This window comes from Akebia trifoliata, chromosome 13 (genome assembly GCF_017979445.1).
Source record: "Akebia trifoliata isolate Shusen 1 chromosome 13, ASM1797944v1, whole genome shotgun sequence".
NCBI classification, from domain to species: domain Eukaryota; kingdom Viridiplantae; phylum Streptophyta; class Magnoliopsida; order Ranunculales; family Lardizabalaceae; genus Akebia; species Akebia trifoliata.
The window spans coordinates 32,005,249-32,022,322 of NC_141387.1; the positions used below are offsets into that span (position 1 = coordinate 32,005,249).

The window sequence follows — 17,074 nt, forward strand, 5'->3', positions numbered from 1 at the left end:
GCTATCCTCGATTGGACTCCTAGTGATCTCTTGGAGGCTGGTGCAAACTTAGAATTAAATCATGCTCTAACCACAGATTCTCTAGCCCAAGCCAGTAGTCCACCCCCTACTTTTCCTTCCAGTCTGCCACCCGTCCCTAGTAAAGATCGAAGTGAAACAACTAACCCTTCAAGTACTACTGTTGAAGTTGATCCCCCAACTATTGTTTTTCAGACTTCTCCTTCTGCTAGCTAGTCTCCCCCACTGGACAATGACCTGTTTTCTACTGTTATGCTGTGTTTTCTGTAATATCCCAACTTTGGGATCTCTCCTCTGTACTTTTTTTTGACTATTAATGGAAAAACTTTGCATTTATGCACTTGTTTTCATTTTTGTAATTATATCTTACTTTTCTTTTACCACTTTTATGTTGCACACACATTCTGCTAGTTTGCTTTCTAATTCAGTGCATTTCTATATTACGCCTTTCCCCTTCCCACGGCAATTTTGCTTACACTAGTTATATTGCTTAAGCGCACGTTGGTTAAAACTGCTCATGCACACATTGATTAAGCGTAAATAACTACTTTGCTTTAACAATTAGTCTGCTTTAACAATCAGCTCTGATCTTTTTAACAATCAGCTTTGCTTGCTACTTTTCTCATATTTTCCCTCCATGTTCTACCTAAAGTAAGTTTTATTTTTGGAAGAATCTTTACTGTGCTATCTCGACAAACGACTATTCAAGTCAGTGTCCTTGGAAAAGGTTCTGACTTTGCTTGAATGTTTGGCTATAACATTCGGTTAACTTCTTTGCTAGTGAACTCGTGGTAGAGTAGGACCTCGACTAGCTTCTTACCCTGCCAATAAAGGCAGAGAAAACCCACATAGGTCTGAATCCTGGCTGGATCCACACAATACTTTATTACTCATACCAGAGTTGGGTCTCGACTAGATTCTTGGCTGCCAATGAAGGCAGGGAAGACCCACGTAGGCCCAAATCTCAGTTGGATTCCACTTTAGTAATCTTGAAACTCATGACAGAGTAAGACCCCGACCAGCTTCTTACCCTGCCAATGAAGGCAGGAAAGATCCACATAGGTCCGGATCCCGACTGGATCCACATAGTGCTTTTGTTACTCGTGTCAGAGTTGGGCCCCGACTAGCTTCTTACTCTGCCAATGAAGGTAGAAAAGACCCACGTAAGCCTGGATCCCCCGACTGGATCCCTCTCCTCAACTTATCCCTGAACAAAGATCTGAAAGCACTAAGGCAAAACATTTATTGATAATACATCTTTAAATTACATGCATTCCATGGTTTAAAAAATTTATAACTATAATAGATTCAGGCACGGATCTAAATTATATACAAGAGGGATTAATTCTTATATCTTGTTGTGAACCAACTCAAACTTCTCTAATGACAATAAATGAAAAAAGTATGTACATTAAATACAAATTAACCGACTCTTTTGTTTGTAAACAAAAAATCTGTATTCATGTTCTCTTCTTAGTTCTACTTAATCTTCAACAAGAAGCAACCCTTTCCTAAATCAAATACAATCATTTATAATGACTCCCGAAGGAATCTTTTGCAAAATAGGAGATACTAAAGTACTCTTTAACTTCATATCACTTCTAATTTTTTGACAAGTCGAATCACTGATAAACTTGATCCAATCCAAAAAAAAATAACTTGATTTTGTAAATCAAGAAAAAGAATTTCAAAAGATAAAACAAGATATTAATAATTCGAAGCTCCAAATAAAAATAAAAAATTTCGAGGAAGCATTAGTAAAAAATTGTTGCTCAGATGTTCTTAATGCCTTTTGGCGTAGAAAATCTTATCAAGTTGTTCTTCCTTATATTCCATATATTTAGTGAAAAAAATATTCCTACAAAAGTTAAAACCATTCAAATGAATTCTAGATATCTAGAATTATGCCAAAAAGAAATTCAAGATCTCCTCGATAAAAAATTGATAAGAAAATCAAAATCACATTGGAGTTGTGCTGCTTTCTATGTAGAAAACGCAGCAGAATTAGAAAGAGGAGTTCCTAGGCTTGTAATAAATTATAAACCTCTTAATAAAGTCTTACAATCCATAAAATACCCTGTTCCAAACAAACAAGACCTTATTGATCGACTTACTAGTGCAAATGTATTTTCAAAATTTGATTTAAAATCAAGATTCTGGCAAATTCAAATTCAAGAAGCTGACAAATATAAAACTACATTCACAGTCCCATTTTGACATTACGAGTGAAATGTAATGCCTTTTGGACTAAAATATTCCAAGTGAATTTCAAAATATGATGAACGATATATGTTCAAATTACTCAAAATTCATCTTAGTTTATATAGACGACATACAAATATTCTTACAAAATATAGATTCTCATTGGAAACATTTATATATATATATATATATATATATATATATATATATATATATTTAAAAAAGGTAATATTACAAAATGGATTGGTTTTGTCCAAAAAAAAAATCAATTGTTTCAAACAAAAATTCAATTTCTAGGAATTTCTTTAGAAAATAAAACCTATACACCAGTAAATCAAGTTATACAATTTGTTGATAAATTTCCTGACGAATTCATAAATAAAATTTTTTTACAAAGATTCTTAGGATGCCTTAATTATGTTCTCAACTTTATAAAAAATCTTAAAGAATAATGAAAAATTCTTTTTGATTTCCTTAAGAAACCTAAGAAAAATGAAGCAAAAAAGATATGGACTCAAAATCATACTCAAGCCGTTCAAAAAATTAAATAAACAATCAAAGTTTTACCTTGCTTACATATTCCAAATTCAGAACTTCCAAAAATAATTCAAACAAACGCCTCAGAAATAAGATATGGAGGAATATTATTGCAAAAATCAACAAATAAAGAACAAATAGTAAGATATACAACAGGAATTTGGAATCCCTGTCAACAAAATTATTCAACAATCAAAAAAGAATTTTTAGCAATTGTTTTAACAATTTTAAAATTTCAAAGTGATGTTTTAAATCAAAAGTTTTTATTAAAGATCAATTGTAAATATGCAAAAAAAATTTTAAACAAGATGTAAAAAATCTAGCATCAAATTTTTTTTTGTTAGATGACAAGCTTTACTCTCTATTTTTGAATTTGATATTGAATTTATTCCTAGTTCTCAAAATAGTCTCCCTAATTTTTTAACTAGAGAATTTCTTCAAAAGTCACGATAAACTTTTCCAAAAGTCAACAGAAGTCTAAAGGAAAAGAGAAAATTCTTGTTGAAATTCAAATTTCTCCTCATTTTTTTCCAATAGTTTCAAAATCTGAATACCTTCACAAAATAAGTCAAGCCATATTTTCGTTATTACAAAAGCAATTTAAATCTTTAATGATTCCTCAAATTCAAAAGTAATTATTCCCTGGCAATAATCTTTTCAATCCCAAACAACCCAATTTATCCTCAAAATATTATGAAATAATTATTTCTCAATCTCAAAGTATAATTATTTCTCATAATTTTGATCAAGATGGAGAAATAACATATTTCAAATTAAAAATCTAAATAATCATCCCTTGTCAAGAATGGGATTCGTCTTTTTGGATCACAAAATATATCAAATCTTCAACTGATTAACAAATTCCATATACCTATTAGGACTATCAAAATGCGTGGGAATACGTTCTCTTGATTCAAAATACAAAAGGGTCCCATTCATGGTTCATCCAATTCTGCTAAAAGTTTAATAATCAAATTTCTTATTGGTTCTTTAACCAATGTTGGCAAAATTATGGTTTTATCCCTCAAATTTTTCCTTGTGAAAAATATCTCTCTTTTTGAGGAATTTGTCAACAACAACAAATTCAAAATTGATGATTTGAGATATTAAAATATTTTGTTCTTTACCCACATAAGTTATATTTGGATACTTATGTAAAATCCCGAGTTTTTGATTCGTATCTCGAGGAAAAATAAATAGTAAAATTTTGAGAAATTATTTGAAAGTGGAACTTAGGGTAAAACTTTAAGATATTTCTAATCATTTTTAATAGAATTTGACCTCACCATTAGATTTAAAATGATCGAAAAACATATTTTAGCCTGTAAGCACGCTTAAATGTGAGTCCGAATATAAAAGTTACAAAATCCTCGATTATCAGTCGGACTAGGCTAAAATAATGACTTTTTGTTAGAATAAGAATTATTAAGATTTGATCCTATCATTGGGTTCGTAACGAAAAATTATTGAACATGAACTATTTACTTATCATTTTTGAAGTCTTAAAAGTCGAATTATCTTCAAAACGAAAATGACGTCAATTTTAATGTCACATCAGGCCAAATATGTAAATTTTTGTTAGAGTTAGAATTTGTAGAAATTAACCACACCATTAGATCCAGAACGGAAAATTAGACGAAATAGAATATTCATTCGTCATTTTTGGAGTCTGGACGGTCAAGTTATCGTCAAATAAAATAATAGATAAAATACCGACTTCGTCCAAAAAATTTATATAAATAAATTTAAAATTTTTTTCACTATTCATATTCCAAAGTCGTCTATAAACTAGCCAACAAGTTTTTTAAAAAAAATTATTTTTTCTCTGATTTTCTACTTCAGATTCATCGCGATCGAGTCATCGTCGACTTCCAACGTAGAAGGAGAAAAGGTCCGCAGCCTCGACATCTACAAAACCCACCCAACTTCTTCTCATTTTCTTTTCTCTTTCACCTTGTATCATTAAAAATTAGCCGTATATATATATAAATAGGGGTTTCGTAACTTCGACATCGGATTTCATCTATTTTGAGGTCAAACCGTCCTCCGTGGTAGAAGGGAAAGGGACGATGACATCGAGATCTTCAAAATCATTGTGCCAGATTTAAAAATCAGCAGCTTCAAAGTTTGACCTATTTCGATTTTCGCGCACACGCTTCAATTCTTTTGCACAGAGATAGTAAGGACTTTCAATCTCTATTGGTATCCGTAGATTTATGAAAATTGTATTTAAGATTTTATCGAAAATTAGTTATATCTTTCTAAAATATAGAATTATTTTTCGTTGTTTCAAATTCACACCAAAACTTGTATATTTAATATGTTTAATTGTATTTTATAACAAATTATACGTGGGTAAGATATTTCATCGAGTTATTTCCATCAGTTGGGTCTTGTGCACTGCTCGGACCCCATTTTAATATAAGTTTTGTACTTTTTCAATATTAGGAAAAATGATTTAATATTCAATGAACTCATATTGAGTTGATGAATATCAAAAAGTGGATATTTTGTTTAAGAGATTGAAAACTGTAAAAATCGAAAAAAGGAAAAAGGGTATGAAACGGTAAAATGTGAGAGTCACACTCGAGGGGTGATGTCTGCATTTTACATTGTTGTGTTGTGTGTAGGTTGGTGAACAGATATTCATGGATAATATTACTAGTTGCATGTTTATTTACTTTCTGTTAACGTAAGACGCTGTTTACTTTCCGTTCGGTTATTTATTTTAGACCGGGTGGCCACAGTTGCATGGTAAGAAACTGGATATCTATTCTCAATCTTGTATTGTTAATTTCTCTTTTGTTTTCAAATGAAAATAATATATATATGGGTAGCGTTCAATGACAAACTTTTTGGCAAACATTTTTCAAAACATGAGTTAGAAGTTTTGAATGGGCTGATTTTGGGTGAAGATGATCTCTACGGTGAGGAGATCATCCTCACCAAAATCAGTCTATTCCAAAACTTCTAACCCATGTTTACAAGCTGAAAAATCGTGGACCGTCCATTTTTTGTAAACTGTTTTTGATGGGGTTAGAAGTTTTGGAATGGGCTGATTTTTGGTGATGATGATGATCTCCTCACCGTAGAGATCATCCTCACCAAAAATCAGCCCATTCCAAAACCTCTAACTCATGTTTTGAAAAATGTTTGCCAAAATGTTTGCCAAAAAGTTGGCCATTGAACGCCCCCCTATATATATATATATGGATTATGATTCATACACACGTAAAGCTACTCATAAATCTACAACATGTTTTGTCTTATATGGGCAAAAAATTTTGGAATGGGCTGATTTTTTGTGAGGATGATTTCTATGGTGAGGAGATCATCCTTGCCAAAAATCAGCCCATTATGAAACTTCTAGCCCCATGTTTACAAGTTAAAAAGTTTTAGACCGTCCAATTTTTGTAAACTATTTTTGATGGAGTTAGAGGTTTTAGAATAAGATGATTTTTTGCAAGGATGATCCCCTCACCATAGAGATCATCCTCACAAAAAATCAGCCCATTTCAAACATTTTTAACCATATAAGATAAAAACGTTGTAGCTTTATGAGTAGCTTTATGTGTCTACGGAACCCGACCCTATATATATATATAGTCTGTGAATGCTTGAAAGGATAATGCGTCATATCATCCGGAGTGGTGTTAATTCCTAGGATGTATGGTAGGGACCACCAAGTTCATACGTGGTATGGGATGCGTATGAGAGTGGAGTCACAACTGGAATCCGGATTCCTTTTTATCATATGCACGCCTGATAGGCATAGACGAAGATGATTAGTCAGTGATCACTAACAATCTATAGTAGTCGAACGTTCTGACACATCGAAAAGAGACCCATTGTTTACGGTTATGTCAAACGGCCAGCCTGAACCGGATAAATGGTCTCACAAGTGTGGTAAACAACGACCAGCCACAAAATTAAGAACTAATACTTTATTATGAAACATCATGTCTCGATTGGGAGCGATCCAGTCGTGAATCCCAACTCTCTAATTCTACTACTCCACCATTGTGTATTATGTATCTGTTGTCTTATTTTGATATATAAAATGAAATGCATGTTTAATGTTTTCATTTGGTTAATTAGATTTGTATAAAAAGAAAATACTATAGTGGGTACTGTTGATTGATGTAATGTGAGTTTTAAAATATTTAGTTGCTCATCCCTAGTCGTATGTACTAGTTAATCGTAGTTTCTTCTGTAAAATTTTGTATATTTTAAAATGATTCAGTATATTTATTCATTCATGTTAGGAGAGGTTATTGACATAAATTGTTTACTTCCTTATTGGGTAAAAATTGTTACTTATCATTTCCTTCTCCATTTTTTAGTTTCAGATTCAGAGCTTGATGAGGCAAGTATAGAGCACGAGTGAAGATCATCTGGTGGGTCAGATAGACGACCAGAGTCCTTTTCATGGTAAATACTGGGCTATACCTAGCGGTATCAGGTTGTCTAGGTAGTATTATAGATTTGTGCTGAGCGTTAGGACTTTTGTTAGAGTGAAGAATTTTTGTATAATCCCATATATAAACTTCTTCTTCTGCACTCTTATTTTCATACGTTATTAGATGTATATAGGCTTTCGCTAGTATTATATTTTGTATGTATATATGCAGGGTTAAGTATGTCATTTATTAGGTGAAAGTTGAACGCCTTGGAATGCTAACATGAACAGAAGAGACCATGCCGAAATTTCGAGATGCCACCTAGTGTCTCGAGATCTGACATGGGATTTTGTATTAGCGTTTGGTGGGACGCCACAACTTAAGTGGCATCATTCAAAAGAATTACTTGATAGCTTTCCTACTTTTTTCAAAAATATCTATGTTAAATAGTAGGATAAATATGATCACACTAAAGTAACACCCGAAGCATCTGAAAGGACACAAAAGACTTTGTCTCTTGACAATTTTTCAAAATTACTAAAAGTCTTAGTAAAATCAGTTAAATCTTATGCTCAAGCAACTGCTTCAATAACTGCTACCCCTACAACATCTCCTGCAAAAGTTTTTGCCCAAGACTTTGTATTAGCTATTGAACAAATGCAAAAGATATCTAAGGAACTCAAAAACCTCAAAGATGCAATATCTGCCCAAGACTCTGTTGCAGCAAAATCGTCCTCTTCAAATACTCCTCAAACTATTTCTGATGATGACAATGAAGAACAATTTTTATTCTAAAGACATATGAGTCTGTATAAGTATGTAAATATGTCAAAGAGTTTGTGTTATGTTAAAAAGTCTGTATATTAAGTAAGATATGCCAAAAGGTCTATATAAATGTGCAAAAGTTTGGTTTGTCAAAAATCGCGATTAAAATAGTAGTAATATATTATTTAAATGCGTATTAAAAGTCCTAGGGAACAATAAAACACTGTTCAAAAGTCAAAATTACTATTCATCAAATAGTATTTTAGTCGTTAAAGCTGTCAAAGCAAACAGAAGCCGTCAAACAAAATCACTGTAGTTGCCACATGTACTACAACTGTAGCACTGTCGATCAAATAAAATAATGTCACCTGTATACTTCACGTGCCTTCACATGTTCAAAAATGTCGGCAAAATCCTATCCAAACACGTTTTCCTTCTCGAGCCTTCCTACATATCAACCGAACACCTGTCTCTTTTACACCCTTCTGAAACCTCTATAAAAATCATGCACACCTTCATTTAGAGAGAATTCGAAAATAAAAACTCTTCTTTGCAATTTCTAACCATCAACCTCCGACCAACCTTCAACCTTTTCCGACCATCTTCTCCGACAAATCTTCAACCTTCTCCAACCAAATTCCAATTAAAATCCTTTTTCAAAACCCTTGATCAAACGTCAAATGTTTTAAACCTAATAAATTCACAGATCATAGAAATATGAAATTAACCCAAAAAATCCAAAAATTTAAAATCCACAAAAATTTGCAAGAAATAGAGCAAAAGTCCATATATTAGTTCAATAAGTATGATACCCAAGTAAATCAAAAAATGGTTGCTTATTCATATTCCGTGTGTAAAGAGAGAGAGAGAGAGAGAGAGCATAAATAATCAAAAAGTTAAGTTGAAAGGGATCAGAGAGAGATTTGGGTTTTAGGAAGGAATGAAGACAATGAGTTTTTAGTACAAAAAGAGTGCGAAACTGAGAAAAAAAAAAGGGGGGGAGAGTAAATATGTTTTTGTAAATTAAATAGAGAAAAAAAAAATGCAAGCCTAAAATTATACTCGAGACCACGTTGTTAAAGAAGAGATTCAAAAAGTTGAGAGAAATATATAGAGAAGAGGATTTTTGGGGAGAGAAGTTTAAATTTTGGAAGAGAGATTAGAAGAATTTTTAGATTTACTTTAAATGGTAAAGGATGCATACAAAAGAGGAGATGAGGTAATGAAACATATAAAGAGAGAGAGAGAGAGAGAAGGGATGAAGTAGAAGAGATCTTTCAATTAGGAGAGGATTGTAGAAAGGATGAAGGAGGAGTCATGAATGAATAAGAAGAGTTCTTGTGAATGATCTAAGAAGATTTCTTTTACTAACATTACTATTTAATATTTTAAAATATTAAAAAAAAATTTAATTTACTTTTTAAGGAGGTAGATAGATAGATGACAAATAATAATAATAAATGATAAAACAAATCGATTACAGAAATTGTGAATACCCATCGAGTAGAACAAATTTGTCTTGATCCCTATTCAATTCAATTCCTTTTAAATCCGACTCTAATTAGGTGTTCAAAATAAGGATCCGAAATCGGAGTTTTCATTTCCTATTTCGGTTGAGGGGGGGGGGGGGGGGGGATGACACCATCCTTAATGGGTCTCATTTCAATATTTGTTGAATAACGAACTTGTAAGAAATTTTTTATTTTTTTTTCCTTCAGGACTCCTAATTTTTTAATTAGAAAATCTTCACTTGATCAATACTCAGCTGACGTGGCATGGATACGGAGTTATGGATTCTTTTCCTCGGGATATAGAAATACACATGGGGAGTATTGACCGAGTGAAGATTTTCTAATTCGAAAATCATTATTCTTTTTTTAAATAAAATCGCAAGAGATAGGTCTACTCGTTCGATTCACAAACAACTTGAAATGACAAAATCACCCTCCTTTGACTAAACCTTAGATCGTTATTACGTGAACACAACACGGGGTTAATTTAAGAATTTGACGAAAATAAATAAATACTACAGAAGTAGCTGTTCAAAAGAGAAACGAAAGTGGTTCTTTGATTTTATTCCCCAATTTTTTTTTCTCTTTTACCAGACAACCAGATCGTTTATTCTTCGAGAATTAGGGTTTATTTTACTAGGATTTTGTTTCGATTGAGATCTCAGTGAGGTGTGTTGACTGTTGTAACGTTGAATCTTGTTTTCGATTAACTGATCTGAAGAAGTTTAGTTGTGTTTTTGATGTTGTAGAGGCGATGGAATCGGGGAGAGAAATGGATGGAAGTTCTTTCTTGTGAAGCCTCCTATAGAGCCTTCATTTATCATAATTTCCTGGTGAGATTATTTGATCTTTTTTTTGAGATAATTTGGTCTCGATTGCGTGCGATACCAATTGGTTTGGAGAATAATTCTGTAAAAAATTGACATTGTTTTCTGTTCATTTGTATTAGAGATGTATGCATATATCAATTATCAAACCATTAAAATGTTCGTCTGTAATTTTTTTATATGGTCCTGATTCATGCATGGAGATCTTTGGGCCCTTTTGCCCATTGTTTCAAAAGTCGGTTTGATGTTTCCTCTCATTCATGGACGAGACCAACTCGTTTCGTACAAGTCGACTTGTTTTGGACAATATAAATCGTTTTTAACTCTGTTTATATATATATATATATTTATATGAAAATAACTATAATTTTTTATATGAAATGAGGTAGATTAGAAAATGTTTAATCATAAGATCATATTATATTTAAATTTAAAAAATTAATTATTTTAATTCATTTATACAAAATCCTGATTGACTCGGATGTGATTTTCAAAATATTGTATGAGTCATCTCGTTTTTCTTGTGAGATTTTGCACATGTGAGATCTCTGGGCCCTTTTGCCCATTGTTTCAAAACTCGGTTTGACGTTTCCTCTCATTCATGGACGAGACCAACTCGTCTCGTACAAGTCAACTCGTTTTGGACAATAGAAATCGTTTTAACTCTGTTTATATATATTTATATGAAAATAACTTTAATTTTTTATATGAAATTAGGTAGATTAGAAAATGTTTAATCATAAAATCATATTATATTTAAATTTAAAAAATTAATTATTTTAATTAATTTATACAAAATCGTGATCGACTCTGATGTGATTTTCAAAATATCGTACGAGCCATCTCGTTTTCCTTGTGAGATTTTGCACATGTGAGACGCCTTTTCTATCCATCTTGGTCATGAACGATTCCAAGATTTAAAACTACGCTTTTGCCTCCTTGTCAGTAAAGAGCTTCAATTCATTAATAACATGACATGATTTGTGCGTGTGTGTGTGGGCAGGGGCGGAGCTAGATAGGGATGAGTGGGGGCTATAGTCCCTACTAAATTTATGCCTCCCATATTATGATGGTTATTAGAGATAGACCCTATGTTTTTATTTCCAATGACATGCACCCCTTCCTAGGGACGAAGTCAGGATTTTTAGTTAGTGCGGGCTAGCGCTAATGATAAAAATGTCATTATCCAATGTTGAAGAGCATGTCATTATTTTGACAAGAATAATGCTGAAGTGACCTCAAAATTGTACCTCACATCACACATCCTGACGTGAAAATGTATCGGAACCATAGAGGCTTTTCATCAAGATTCGAGTGAAAAAGCATCTATGGTTCCTAAACGCTTGCATCCCAGGATGTGCGATATGAGGTACAATCTTGAGGTCACTCTAGTACGACTCTTTTGAAAACACACGTAGAAAGGAAGGTTTTTCCAAACTTTTAAAGAAAAATTATTTCTTCACTAAGTCAAAAAAGTTTCTTGATTGCATTACCTTGTGGTATCCAAAAACATTATCTGATGTCACATGTTTGTAGAGGGAAAAATTCTAAGAACTTTGAAAAAAAAAGTTATTTTAAATTTAAATTTAAATTTAGGAATTCACAACAGTCCATTTTCAACACCTTGGATCAAGCCTCGAAAGTTCTTTCTTTTGAAATTTTCTTTCTTGAATATGAGTTTTTCTATGAAGTCTACAGTGTTGTGTTGAATTGACAATATAGCAATTGATAGGGGTCTAACAACCCTTAGTTAGATTTTAAATCTTACCAAGTTAGTTAGATTAGGCTAACTCATTTTTGGGCTTAGTGGTTCAAAGTGGAAATGACCTCGGTTCAATTAACAAAGGATATCTCTAATACTGATTAAAGCTTAGGGATTCAATCATAGATTATTATTATTTACTAAGGGTCACCTTGTGACATCCATAAACATGATCCGATGCTTCTGGTTGGTAGAGGACATAATTCTATGAACTTTGAAAAGTAAAATTAAAAATATTTATTTTTATATTTTAATTTTAGATCTTAGAGTTAGGTGGAAGTTCAGTAGCTGTTCATTTTCAAAACCTGAGATCAAGCCCACAATATATGTTTTTTGAATTGTTTTTAATATGAGTTTTTCGATGAGATCTAGAGGGCTGTGGTGAATGAGTTCACTTTGTACAATTCATTATAAGCTACAATTTTTACCAAAATGTTAGAGTTCCTATGAAGTACACATGCTACAAGGTTCTTGATCATTGCATTAAGGCTGTATAGAATGCTTCGTTTTCTTGGTTGTCAAGCTATGAAAGTACGAACTCTACTCGGCTCTGTTGTGCTCTTAGAAGGTGAATTAGATAGCCTAGTTCTCTCCTCTTGGTTTTTTATTCTTTTAGAACCTTTGTAGACTGCAGAGACCATAATTAGGGATAAATGATTCAATGCTACTCCAGTTAATTCAGCTGAACTTGATAGGGTACAAACTTTTAAATACAATACCTGCTACAAGATTGCAGGTGTGTTTGAACATTAAGTATTTGTTGTTGTTGTTCTCTTGAGATTATTATTTTGTTAATGGGGGAAGAAATGATCATAAACATCTGATTAGTAGGCTGATATATTTTGGGTTGGATGTAAAATAGTGGGCCTCAAAAAATCTTTTGCATGGTTATGATCATTCAATCATTAATCAATTAGGTGATCAAGATGATGGGTATGTGTGTGCCAATTGGACGGGAATGTTGAAGGAACTCATCTTATTTGTCTTACCCATTGGTTTGATGTGTGAAAGAGCAGAAAACCTTCAAAACTTGGTAATTGTAAAATCTGTTTTATATTGTGATTTTGTCCTAGTGTTTGAAATGTTGGGATCAAAAGAAAAGGAAAAGGCTAAGGCTAAGGCTAATTAATTGTACAGTTTTCCTGATTTATTATTGAATACATAAATAAATGAAATTATTTTAATTTTGGTAGTTGAGTGATGACTTCATTTACAAATCATGCATGCATTTGCTTTGTGTGGTGATTATTTTTACCAAGTACCGCACCTGTTTTTAATACTACAGTACATATAATAATGTGCTAGTTCTTTACTAATTTGGTATTGGATATAGTTGAAAGTTTTGCTGTTGGCTGAGTTAGGATTGTCAATGGATCAGATTTTTGGATTGGAGTTGATCTATAATTTATTTGAAAACTTATCATATGGGGTCTTTATCGAATCTAAGAATTTGGATCCAAATTTGATTTGATAACATTTGGATCGGGTTGAACTTAAATGTTAAATTGGATAGGTTAGGCTGCCAATGGATGGACTTGGTTGAACTTTAGCCAAACCATAAGAGGTGGGTTTTACCATGTCTGCCTCTAAACCACTACTGTGCTTGATTTAATCAAACCCTAGATGGGTTTAGTTTGATATTTTGTGTCTTGTAATATTGATTAATTTTTTTTTTAATGATCTATTTATGGTTGGTTGGATTCCACCTAGAATAATTTCATAAAATTTTAAATTATAGTCATCTTTATTTGTCATTAATGTATAATGTATGTGTAAATAGTGCGCGCATTCATTCAACACTTTATCCAAATGCAAGGCTTCTGTCATTGAGAGTGAGTTAATGGGCCAATGTGCCTAATTGGCATTTTTTGTGGACCATTAGTTATTGGATTTGATTTTGGGTCTGATATGTTCTACTGAAAATCCTTGAGACAATGTCTTCTAGGGAAAATTGAGTCTGAAAATTTCACTCTTGAAGTTGAAACAGGAACATGATCAAAGAGTAGAGTTGTGAAGATTAAATTCTCTAAAGTGTCCCAAGGGCCTGAGTAGATTTCTGATCAACTAAAACAGCTTTCTAGCGAGTGAAATCATTTCTTAAAATTCTTCCTTCGCTAGATTAAAATTATCTACATTGAAGAATTACTCATCAAAGAAATGTCTAACAAGTTGGCAGGAACTAAAGTATAAAGTTGCTTCTCTAACTATGTCATTCACATTGCCAATATAGACAGACCATTTCTGTCATCTAATATTGCATTTTGCAAACCCCTTATGACATTTTCATAGCCATTGGAAGTAAAAGATGGGTCAGAGGATATCTACTTTGATGATTGTATAATGTAGACAATAGGTTAAAGTGAACCTCACATTCGTTCTTATCTTCTTATCTATAAATGTAAATTTTATGTAGAAAATAGCAAGTCTGGTGTATCCAAACATCGATATACATTAAGTCTTACTGCACCAAAGAGTTACTTACATATGGTGCCAACTATGTATGACATTAAATCAAGAACTACTAGAAAGATCCATGGAACTGTGTACACACATTATCAGTCTGTATAACATAAGGTTCTGTTTTACCCAAACTTAAATAAAGATCTCAAAAATAAAGAAGGCAATTGTATTCGTCTTGATGCCAAAATGAACTTGCGTTAGCATCCCTTGGTATAATCCACCATAACTTCACACAAATAGAGAATGCTAAACACCAACCCCCTGTAGTTTAAGAGAAAAAAGACAGAAAGAAGGAAAGTTACAAGATTACAATTATGTCATATTTAAACAAATTCAACAGCAATTTAAGGCACCAACCTGTTTAAGACTATGTTTAGGCACTTGGTCTTCTTACCTTCTGATCATATCTATTATTATGCCCCAATGGGCTTTGTTTTTTCAAGTTCCCTTCTTTCATTTTCTATATTACTGTATTTGGTCTAGTGCATCTGAGTTGGATCAAGGCCACGAGTCTCTGATATATCACATTCTAATCTTTAAGCTTTCTTTGTTAAGTGGCTGCTATAGGCATCTGATTTTTTTATTTTGACTTCATTCCCCCATTCCCCTTCTCTCTCTTCCAATTAGAATTTTTTTCTTTTGTCATGCATTCAATGGAGCAGATAATTTCTGCCACTCACCACTAACCAGCAACTACTAATGTATTTCACCTATTTATGAGGAAAGACCATAAAACTTGCGCATTTAGCGGATGTTCACAAGTGTGTGCAGCCTCAGTAAGTTGTATTGAGGAATATACAACACTTAGTTTAGTAATCGATCTGATTCTATTGCTGTTCTTTACATTTGAAGTTCCAAAGAACCCAAAAGAATTTATCTTTATTTTTGTTGTTTAACTCTTTGATTGATCAATAGGTTGGAATTTTGATTACTCTTCAAAACTCTCATTGGTATGTCTTCAAATTAACCTCTATAATCCTTAAGTGAAACACATGTCCTATAAGTTTCCAAAAATAACCAACCATTTTCTTAAAATTTATTATAGGATGCCTTGTCATGATTCACAGCCGTCCCAGCAAGGGGATGGGGCGGTACGGTTGGGGTCCATTCAGACAAGCACGATTGCTCCTTTTAGAGCAGACATCTACTTCCATTGTTGGTAAGATAAATTACACACACACACACACACTTGTACTCGTACACGGGCACTCATTCATTCACACCCACACCCACACCCACACCCACACCCATACGTATGTACGCACACACACATACGCATTGTACTTAATTGGTGCAATTTAATCCATCTTTGGTCTAATTCATGTTTTCTTATTCTTTTATTGAGGTATGTGTGTATATCTTGGTTTGTCTTGAAGATTCTCGACTCTCAGTTTATTTACTTTTCTGTTTTTATACCCCTAGTTACTAATATTTTTTAATTCTTTTACAAGCTGTTTTCTTCTTCTATGTAGTACAATTGGATTTTAACCCTATAACTTAATTTTTTATAGTCAGAAACATGATGAATTCTGAGAGATAATGGATGCACAATTGTTCCTCTGTTTGATTGCATTCCCAATGGAGATATGCTTGTAAGCGTGTCTTTGTCTTTGCATGTCTTCTTTTCTATTAATTTTTTTGCTTACAAGAGATGGAGTTCTTTTTGTGGTTCTTGTAGTTGCGTGGATTGAAATGTAAGATGGAATTGTGCAGTTCAAATTAGTGATGTTTCAGACGTACGTATGTGTGTTGAATGGGGGAGGCCACGACATAAGTGTAGACAGACATACCTTACTCATAGCAAGCAAGCTTGGTTGTCTTTTAAGTACTGAAACATGACGTTATTTGTAACAAAGACATATTTGTGATTCTCCTCAAATTATTGTAAATAATTTTTTAATTCTATAGGGTATTGCAATGTTTTAAATTTTCATAGTGTATCCCAAGGTTCTTTGTATAATGTATGAAATTAAAAAAAAACAAAAAAACAATGATAGGCATTATTTCAATTTTTTTTTTTTTTTTTTTTTTTAAATTTATTGCAACAGATAATTATATCTGCCGCTATAGGTGTGCTGTTTGCAACAGAACCTAGATCCGTCGTTACATCTAGCGACGAAGGAAATAGCGTTGGAGTCAACTTTCGTCATTTAGGCTATGAGGATAGAGATTCTTGCCTATAGAGGTGGATAAATCCGCCGTTGTAACTGAGATATGTTGTAGTGTAGGGTTCTTCTTCCCAATCTGTATGTAATCAAATCTAATATAGTCTACTTTTAATTTTCATGTGAAGATACATTACGCATCACAATGTGTCTTATTATGAAGCATCCTGTCATACCTTATTACACACTACCTATCACAACGGCATATTCTTCATGTGTGATTAAGTGATGGTTTATCTTTCGCTATACCAAACATGTGTAGCCAATTTCGACATTCCTAACATGTGAGAAATAGCTGCAACAAAATCTTAAAAGTACTTCAATTTCATGTCACCTAACATGTGATAGCTGCAACAAAAAGTTACAGAACTTTAATTTCATGTCTTGTCTCATCTCCCTAGCTTACACTTATATTAAGAAAAAAAGC

The 17,074-nt window shown here is 32.7% G+C and overlaps 1 long non-coding RNA gene across 3 annotated transcripts; it reads left to right on the forward strand.

The window, feature by feature from the left end:
• The first annotated feature begins 9,836 nt into the window (after positions 1-9,836).
• Positions 9,837-16,793, forward strand: LOC147388336 (uncharacterized). 3 transcript variants are annotated; one of them, XR_015171318.1, is made up of 4 exons: positions 9,837-10,102; positions 10,183-10,266; positions 15,398-15,432; positions 15,528-16,793. It is a non-coding gene; the product is annotated as an uncharacterized LOC147388336 (long non-coding RNA). The 3 variants fall into 3 exon arrangements; XR_015171317.1 differs by lacking the exon at positions 15,398-15,432 and having other exon boundaries at positions 9,871-10,102; positions 15,528-15,641; positions 15,994-16,793; XR_015171316.1 differs by lacking the exon at positions 15,398-15,432 and having other exon boundaries at positions 9,941-10,102.
• The last annotated feature ends 281 nt before the right edge of the window (positions 16,794-17,074 follow it).